The sequence below is a fragment of the Vulpes vulpes genome, chromosome 3 (genome assembly GCF_048418805.1).
Source record: "Vulpes vulpes isolate BD-2025 chromosome 3, VulVul3, whole genome shotgun sequence".
Taxonomy (NCBI): Eukaryota; Metazoa; Chordata; class Mammalia; order Carnivora; family Canidae; genus Vulpes; species Vulpes vulpes.
This window is the reverse complement of record NC_132782.1, coordinates 28,458,473-28,469,120: the sequence shown is the minus strand read 5'-3', so window position 1 is coordinate 28,469,120 and position 10,648 is coordinate 28,458,473.

The window sequence follows — 10,648 nt, the reverse complement described above, 5'->3', positions numbered from 1 at the left end:
TAGAAAGCCAATAGAATTAATCCTCAATCAAAAAACACTTCTAATAAAAGAGTTTAACAAATTTGACCAAATACAAGCTCCACATACTCAAAGCAATAGTTTTAGCTTTCCATTCACCAGAAAAATATATTTTTGTTTGTGAAATATTCCAGATAATTTTACAACAAGAATGGTAAAGGATAATATGTGTGTGGAGTATGTGTGTGTGTATTAATGGCTACACTATCTATGCTAATTTTAAAGCAAAAATGTGTGCACGTGTAAAAGATGACATATTCTGAGCAGGACAAAGCAATTCTTTCATTATGCAGTAGGAGAATAAATAATCACTCGTGTGTTTGGTCATCTACTCTGAAAATCAGTCAGGGGGTCTATCAAAAACAAGCATACTTGTAAAATGGCTATCAACATTTTCTTATTCTTAATGTGTTTCAAAGTACATTTGAAAGATGGTAATCTGTTATAAATAGCTTTTCAATTTGTAGCATAACTTACACTGTTTTTACATTATGATAATTTTTTTTAACCAGCAAGTCTCATTTGTTACACCAATCCATTTAACTTTTAAATAACAATATTTTTTTTTACAAGTCTCATAAATGTGTACATTCCTAAGAATAGTCCTGGCACTTTTCACTGGTTCTTTGGATTTCAATCTCTTGATGTTCTTTCCTTTGATGTCCATCTGTTAGAGCAGAGTTCAGGTTTACTGCTATACTACCCACATACTGAGACAACACAATACTTGAACAGTTTTCTTGTTCATTACCTGTTCAGATATTGTTGATTATCTGTGTTTTATTACACTCCAAGGAATATGGATGGGAATGAAAATCTAAAAGTTTGTATGACGTAAGATATTAATAAAAAGAAGTCTTGTTGGACATATTTCTTATATGATTCCTTTTTCCTTTTTCTCTCTTAGATGTTCACAAAATTGTCCATTTAAAGGAGTTGTGATTTCAGAAGTTGAACTGTCATTGGAAAAAATGTTCCTATCTAGGAAAGAGTATAGGAGCTTGACATATTCATTTATTTCAAACTTGAAAACTATTTGTACTTGCACAAGACTAAAAAAGATAAAAATTATTTTGAGTAAGGCTTTCATGTTTTAGAACAATCCACACATATTAACAATGAAGAGCAAAAACAAATAGAGTCTGATCTATGACATTATGTCCAATAACTTATCAGTATATTCATATTTAAGAAGCAAAATAAATTCTTTCTTCAATGCACTAAATTTTAGTTGTTGTTAATACGTGCCTGTCATTTCGTTAAGACTTATGGGAACATGAAAGTCTCTGCCCATAGGGTATATGTTTCTAGTTTTTTTGAGGGAACAAGGGACGGTAAAGAAGTAAAACAAAATGTGCTATTTAAAAAATTATTATAGTAGTGCAAGACAGGAAAGTATAACAGAGTTTAAGAGATGCCTCTTAGATCATAGAGGGGTCTGAGGAGTGTGCTATGAGAGGAGGAGCCTATTTTATGAAAGGAGAACTCACATGAAAAGTCAGTGCCACAATATTAATAAAAAAGGAACTCTTAGGAGAGTTTTTGATATTCCTAAGTATCACAAATTTTATGATTACATGCTTTTCAGATGAGTGTGAAATTTGCTATTACTCCCTGATCATATTATGCCCACTTTATTCCAGGGTACATGATAGTACAATTAATTGATTTTTGAATAATAGTTTATTATGAGAATGACTAGGTTCTTTTTTCTCTTGTTATTGAAAATAAATCTTAAATATAGGAAAGCCAAATGTCTTTCCTAACCATGGAATATTTCCAGTCTGCTATTAGAGTTGTTTTGTTTTTGTTTTTTGCACAATGTATTATATACGGTTTCATAGTTTAAACAAACACGTAGCCTATGGAGGATATGCCTTGTGGGGATATGGTACTGACACAATAGCTTAAACTGAAACATTAAAGAAAAAAGACTTTCTCATATGTTGATATTGGATTGAGAAGGTGAAAAAGCAAGATGAAGAATTAAGAAATATTCCACATATAAGTGAAATCATAAGGTATTTATTTGTCTCTATCTGATTATCTTACTTAGCATAAAACAGTAACAAAACAAGAGAAAAAGAGACTCCTCTAAGTATAGGGAGTATAGGTATAAAAATATACCCTAAGTATAAGGTATAAACTAGTGGTTACAAGGTGAGGGGGATGGGAAATAGGCAAAATAGATGACGAGGATTAATAAGCACAAACCTCCATTTATAAAATAAATAAGTCATGACAATGAAACATACAGCATAGGTAATGTAGTCAACAATATTGTAATCACTTTTATGGTGATGGATGGCAACTACATTTCCCATCGTGAGCATTTGGTAATGTAAACAATTGTTGAATCTGAATCATTAAGCTGTATACCTGAAACTAACAGAATATTGTCTAATGTAATATTATATCAAATATACCTGAATTAAAACATTTAAAAATACAAAACGGGTAGGGTAGGCAACATAACAAGAAAGATGTTTCTGATTGAATGAATATAAGACAATTTTTTTTATTTTATTCAATAACTAGAGCACTGTCCTGGTCAAGTACAGATCTGGGAAAGTGAACAAGAAAGCACACCAAACAGAACACATTACATTTATATATTTCAGAGACAACCAGCTTACCCAGTGGAAAGCTAAGGCATCTGAGACAATAAAGTGAAAATCTGAACCAGAATTGTCAGTAAATAGGTCAGTAAATAGGAGTAAAGAAAAAAAAAAAAAAGGAAGAATGGGAAAATTAGAGATATATTAGGTGTTTCAGTTTTCAGTTGCAATTGATACATTTTCAATGATTTTAGAGTATGTGTATTCAATCAAATATATTTATAGTATTTTATATTACCGTGCAAGAAATGATGTGGATATTTTCCCAGTACAAGAACTCTAGCTGACACCAGAGTTAGAAGGAACCAGTGAAAGAGAAAAAGGTTTTTCAGAATCCTCTTACTTATCTAGCCCATATTACTTAATCAGCTGAACATTCTAAACACTAGATTCTAGAGACTTATTTTTTTTTAAAGACCTACTACATTGTTGCATGCAGTAGGCAAAGGTCTAAGTAATAATAAAATAATAAAAAATTGCCATTTTCCCTAAACTATCACATTTTGTCTCAGGGCAGGTGATTTTCTTGGTTTAGGTGTTCAACATAATGATGGAGATACCTCTGATGGCTGGTAATATGGGAGTCCTCTTAGTTCATAAAGTAATCATTACTTGAGAATTCTCTTCATTTGCTTTTTCAAGGGAGAAAAAACAGTGTTGAGTCTGAATAGGACATGTCATTTTAACAAGCAAGATGTTCAGACTGACAGAGCTTGTGAAAGATGAAGAAAATCAGCTAAAACACTAATGGAATTAATGTGGGAGCCCAGCAAGACAGCATGCTATACAATCAATATGCAAAATCAATAGTTCTCCATTTATCAGAAATAATGGGAAAACATGTCTCATGGGTAAACACTTTGTTCATAGACAGCAAAAAACAATGCCAGTCCTAGGAAAAAGGTTACCAAGATATGTGTGAAATCTGTATGAAAGAAGTGGTGACAGTTTATTTAAGAAAAAAAGTAAGCTCTAAAAATATGCACAGAGATGCCATGCTAATGATTAAAGACTCAATATTTTAAAGATTTCAGTTCTCTAAATCTGACAATAGAAGTGTAGTAACCAGAACAATATTATTGGTAGAGTACAGAAAATAATAATATAGTATCCAAAATAGATTCATATATGGTATCTTACTTAATATGTAATGAAGTTATTTTAAATTAGTGGATATAAGGTACATTTTAATGATGTTATGAAGAGTAAATATCCAGAAAAGCATATATGTTTATCCATATCTATCTATCCATATACTTAAGGAAGAAATAAGAGAGGAAAGTATCAAAACATTTTGCCTTAGACTTTTAAATTTTCATACATAAGAGTTCAATGAAGGGTGCCTGCCTGGCTCATTCTGTAGAACACACAACTCTTGATTTCAGGTCTGGGAATTCAAGCCCCACACTGGGTGCAGAGATTACTTAAAAATAAAATATTAAAAAAAAAGATTAAAGCAAGAAAAGGAAAGGAGCATGCTGGGAAACAATTGCCATAGGTTTACTTATATATGTCCTTAAATATGCTACATATATGAATATTCATATATACACACACATGTGTGTGTGTATATATATGTGTGTGTGATGTGTATGTGTGTATAGTGTGTATATATGTATAAAACCCCATGAGCTAAATACCAAATATGAAAATTTAAGAAAAGAAGGGCCATCATATAAGGTTGCTTAGGTTGTGCTTTGTACAAGGGTGCTTATTGAATGGGAAAGAAGATTGAATTCCAGTCAGCACTGTGCTCACCAAACAGCCTGGGGTATCTGCTTGGAGGAAGACTAGTCCTGTCTTCAGCAAAGGTGCCCAGGGGCTTATGGTGGCCCCTTTGAAGGCAAAGAGTATAAACAGGCAATTCACACACAAAAAATACAAAATAGAATAATTTGTGGTTTAAAATATCACGCTGGTATGGGTAAAAAGAAATGAGTACCCACCTTATAATGTTAAAGTATGAATAAATATCTTTTTGGAAGATAACTATCAAAATACTATATATATATTTATACATATTAAATATAAATATAAATATTTATACTTAATATAATATGTAAATATAAATATTTATACTTGATATAAACATTATAAATATATATAATAAATATATATAGACATCTATCTGTATTAACTAAGAGATTCACTTCTAAATATTTATCAAACTGATATAGATATACACAAAGATTCATGAACAAAGATTATAGTTGCAATCTGGTTTCTAAAATTAAAATAGTAATATAGCCAAGTTTCCATCAATGTAATATGGGATAATCAATTATTTTAAGTACATTTCATACAGTAGTATGCACATAAAATTATAACAAAGTAAATATATTATGTAAAGAAATGTCCATAAATCTTTGTTTATGGATATTAAAAAATCCCCATGCATTTTGGTATGTAAAAACAAAAGTAGGTTTCACCTAGGAATGGAATTGCTGAGTTACCAAAATAAATAAAACCTGTGAAGCAGGGACGCCTGGGAGGCTCAGTGGTGGAGCGCCTGCCTTTGGCTCAGGTCGTGATCCCGGGATCCTGGGATCAAGTCCTGCATTGGGCTTCCTGCAGAGAGCCTGCTTCTCCCTCTGCCTGTGTCTCTGCCTCTTTCTGTGTTTCTCAGAAATAAATAAAATCTTTTTTTTTTTTTTTTAGAAATAAATAAAATCTTAAAAAAAAAAAAAAACTGTGAAGTGTACAAAGGTGAGAGGTGAGTATACTGGTGCATTTGGTTGCAATTTAAATAGGGAGCCCAAGGTAGACGTCATTGAGAAGTTGGCATTTGAACAAATACTTGAAGAACAATGGAATTGGCCATACAGATAATCTGGTAAAAGATTTAACTGCTGCTAGAAAGATGAAGCACATAAGCAATGAAGCATGCATATGCCTGGCTGCGCAGAGGATGGAAGAGGATGTAGCTAGAGCAGAGTGAGTAAAAAAAGAGGTTTAGTAAGAGATAAAATCAGAATGGAAACAGAAATAAGAATGTCTACAGCCTTACCAGAGTAGGGTGACAACATAATTTATTGTCCAAAACTAGGCATTTGTGAAATGAAAGGTGACCGCAAAAAATGAAAATGAAATATTTATATATTGATACATTGGTCGGATGATTATAGAATGGTTTATTAAAAAATGAAAAGGATGCATTATTATCTTTAAATAACAGACATTTTTAAATTATAGGTGTTTTATATTAAAATGAAAATATACATTAAATGGGCAGCAGTAATTGGAGAGTTTTGGTAAGAGGAATGTCATGATCTAATTAACTTTGACACACTCGATGGCTGGTGTATTGACAATAGACACTAGAATCAAGAGCAGGAAGTAGGACGTCACATAGAAGGCCGTGGCAGTTTTCCAGGAGAGAGAAGATGGGGGATTGTACCAAGATTTAAAATGATTTTACTTGGTAAATTTTTTTACAAATGAGAATAAGTTAAGATAAATCAAATGTAAGTGCTGATAATATACAGAGGTAGGGCTGAAAATTCTTAAAGGTCCAAACGTAGACATGCCAAACTATTAACAGACTTTGCCTCCTGAGGAAAAAATAGAGCATCAACTCAATACTTAGAATTCAAAAGTTTTCATTTGGATTTTATATTGAGGTTATTTTTAAAGATTTTATTATTTTTTTTAGAGTGGTTTTAGGTTCACGGCAAGATGGAGAGGAAGGTAAAAAGATTGCTTCTATGCCCTTGGTGCCCATACAAGCATAGTCTACCCCATTATCAATGTCTCTCACTAAAATGGTAGATTTGTTAAAATTCTTGAACCTGAGTCGACGCATCATAATTCCCCAAAATCTATGGTTTAACCTTGGGGTTCACTGTTGATATTGAGCTTTCTTTGTTTGAGATAAATGTATGATGACGTGTATCCAACATTATAATACCATCCAGAGTATTTTCACTTCCTTAAAAATCCTCTGTGCTCCAACTATTCATGCCTTACCCCCAACCGCTGACAACCACTGATCTTTTTTAGTCTCCATATTTTGCCTTTTCCAGAATATTATATCGTTAAAATCATACAGTATGTAGCCTTTTCAGACGGCTTCTTTGACTTAGTAATATGCATTTAAGTTTCCTTTATGTCTTTTCATGGCTCGATGGCTCATTCCTTTTCAGTGCAGAGTAATATTTCATTGTCTGGGTGTACCACAGTGTATCCAGACCCTTACCAAAGGACACCTTGATTGTGTCCAGGTTCTAGCAATTATAAATGAACATACATATGAAGAGTCCTCTGTGGATATAAGTTTTCAACCCCTTTGGTTAAATTCCAAAGAAGTATGATAGCAGGATAGTATGAATATTTAATTTCGTAAGAAACTCCCAAATTACCTTCCAAAGTGGCTGTACTATTTTGCATTCCCACCGGCAACGTATGAGAGTTCCTGTTGTCCTGCATCCTTTTCAGCATTTGGTGCTAGTGTTCTGGATTTTGTCCATTCTAATAAGTGCAAAGTGGCACCTCGTTGTTGTTTTGATCTGCCCTACACTGAAAACGTATGATGTGGAGGATCATTTAATATACTTATTTGTCCTCTGTATATCTTCTTTGGTGAGGTGTCTCTTAAGGTCTTTGGACCATTTTTAAATTGAATTGTTTGTTTTCCGAAATTGTTGAGTTTTAAAAGTTCTTTGTCTATTTTGCATAATAGTCTTTTATCAGTTGTGTCTTTCACAAATATTTTCTCCCAGTCTGTGGCTTATCTTGATGTCCTCTTGATATTATCTTTTGTAGAGCAGAAGCTTTTAATTTTAATGAAGTTCAGATTATCAATTATTTTTACATGGATCATGTCTTTATATTAGATCTATAAAGTCATCTCCATACTGAAGATGGTCATCTAGGTTTTTTCCTGTAATCTTCTAGAAGTTTTATGCTTCTTTGTTTCACACCTAGTTCCACAATCTATTTTGGGTAAATTTTTGTGAAGAGTGTAAGTTCTGTTGCTAGAATCTTTTATTTATTTATTTATTTATTTATTTATTTATTTATTTATTTATTTATTGGCATGTGGATGCTCTGTTGTTCTAGCACTAGTTGTTGAGAAAGTTTTCTTTGTGTTGCATTATATTGCCTTTGCTCCTCTGTCAAAGATCAACTGATTTTATTTATGAGAGTCTGTCTCTGGACTACATTCTGTTCCATTAATCAATATATTTATTCTGTCTCCAACACTATGCTGTCTTGCTTACTATAACTTTATAGTGAGTCTTGAATAGGGTAGTGTCAGTCCTCCAACTTTTTTCTTCTCCAACATTGTGTTGGTCATTCTAGGCTTTTTGCCTCTGCATATAAATTTTTTTTTTACATATAAATTTTATAATCAGTTTGTCATTATCCACAAAATAAAATACTAGGTACAATTATGGAATGCATGGATTAGATTTTGGCTGAGATTGCACTGAATCTATAGATCAAGATGGGAAGAACTGACATTTGACAGTATTGAGTCTTCCTTTTCATGAACAACGTATCTATCCATTTTTTCCGTTTTCCTTTGGCTTTGTTTATCTGAGTTTTGTAGTTTACTTCATATAGATCTTGTACAGACTTTATTAGATTTCTAGCTATGTATTTCCTTTTATTGAATGCTAGTGTAAATGGTATTATATTTTTATTTTTAAATTCCATTCATTCATTGTTGGTATATAGGAAAGTAATCAACTTTGTATATTACCCTTTTTATTTTATAATATTGCTGTGGTTGCTTATTAGTTCCAGGAGATTTTTTTGTTAATTCTTTTGAATTTTCCATGTAGATAATGATGTTATCTATGAACAAAGACAGTTTTCTTTCTTTCTTTCCAATTTTGTATACTTTTTACTTCCTTTTCTTGCCTTATTACATTATAAGGAATTCCAAAAACGGTTATCCTTGCCTTGTATTCAATCTCAGGGTAAAAGCTTCAAGTTTCTCTATTAAGTATGATATTAGCTTTGTAAGTGGTCTTTATCAAGTTGAGAAAGTTCTCTTTTATTCACAGTTTACTGAGAGTTTTTACCATGAATGGATATTATAGTGAGTTTTATGAAGCAGAAACCAATATATGTGATGAAGATAGAAATCTGTGGTGATTTTGATCCCACTGTTTGCTTCTCCACCCTTTGCTATGTCTTTTATAGGATTAATATACTGTCCCATCCTATTTTGGACTGGACCAATTGTCTAATGGAATGTGAGTGGGCATTATATATGCCATAAACAAGCACAGGTTTTAAAAGTGAATGATTTGGCTCCTATTCTTGTTCCTTACATTCCTAACATGTCCTAGAAATGGAAGCCACTCCTTTACCCTCAGTTGTGGTTAAGAACTTTATTTGGTGAGAGCACCACCTAAAACCTGAATCAAAGTCTTATCCTAGAGGAGAATCTGCTGAGTTTATTGCTATTGTTCCTGAACCTCTTGACAAAGAGCTGAGAGCATATCCAAGACTTCTTGAATTGAGAAAAGAAAAATGAGGTTAGGCAAGCAGGGATTACTGATGATTCTGATGACCTGTCTATATCAGGGAGTATTAGAATCATCTCCCTTCTTATGGTGATAATCTGACATATAAAATTTATCCTGGTTGCATCTGTAGAAAATCCAGGAACATGGAAATGTTCCTCTCAATTTTATAAAAAATAAAAATAGTTTTTACAGGAACATGAAAAGACAATTAGCTTTGTTATGCCTTAGGACATTTCATAGATCTATTTCTCAAATATGGAAGATTAAAAAGCAAATAAAGGATATGAAAATGTTAGCTTTTAGATTACTTTCAAAATGTACATATTTTGCTAAATTCAATTCATTTTTAAAAGGTCATCTATCCCAGTTCTTAAATAAATTGACTTTCTTTCTTTGCTTTTGTCTATTTTAGATAATAAAAATACCTAGCTATTAATTAGGGTATGTCAGCTACTATTAAGGAAGAAAGACATAGATTAATTTCCTTTACCTTAGAAAGCAAATAGAAGACAGTATTTCTCTTATGAAAACTGCATAAATATATAAATTATTTTATTGATTTATTGATTTCCTTTAGTTATTATTTTCAGAGAATATTATTAAATGAATCTTCTTTTGGAAACATAAGAGGAATTTTTTCAGAACTTAAATTTCAGTAAAGCAAAGATCAATAGGAGAAATAAATTCAATTTAAAAATCAGACATGAATGTGAGATATAAGCTCTAAAGCAAATTAAATTCCCTAGAGCTCCCCATCAGCCAGCCACGACAGGTTTGAAGGTCATTGTTGCCTGCTATTTGGCCAAATTTCAACTCAATTTGGGCTCTGATCAGTGATTCAAAACTGACCCACACAGATGGGCAACCATGTGGTGCCCTAGTGCATATTAATCAGAAGATTCCCCTACTCCAAAAAGGAAGAGATCAGATGTTTAAAAATAAACTGTGTGAGGACAAAATGTAGAAGGCTTGAATGATGTGCCAAACAATTCTCAGACACTTTGCATATTGACTCCTCACTCTGTGGTGCCTTTTTGCCCATAGGGAATCTAGATCCTAGGAAGCAAACAAGGAATAAACATTTAGAACAAGTGATTTACGGACATTTAGCTTTATAGGATACAAGACATCCTAAATTTCTGTTTTATTGGTTCCCTATAGTAAAATATAGTTAGTTTTTAGTTACCCATTTATTGAATGCCTGATCTTTGGTTCTTGATGCCTTGGGGCATGATGAACTGGAAGTGCAAAGTATTCAAAGTAAGAATGTACATGGCTTTGAGAATTCTATTTCATTTGGAATTCTAATCTAAATAATGTCTGCATTGGTTTAAAGAACTAATGCCTTTTCTATTATCTAATTGCAGATATGTGAAAATGGTTTCTATTTTTTTCATATGCTTTGGTAAAAATAACTATATGTAGGTCAAAGAAATGATAGAGATGACAAAATATACAATACAGTAAATGTTATTTGAATATTTTCTATTCTAATACATTATTTCCTTAATAGATGCATTTTTTAAAAAAGAT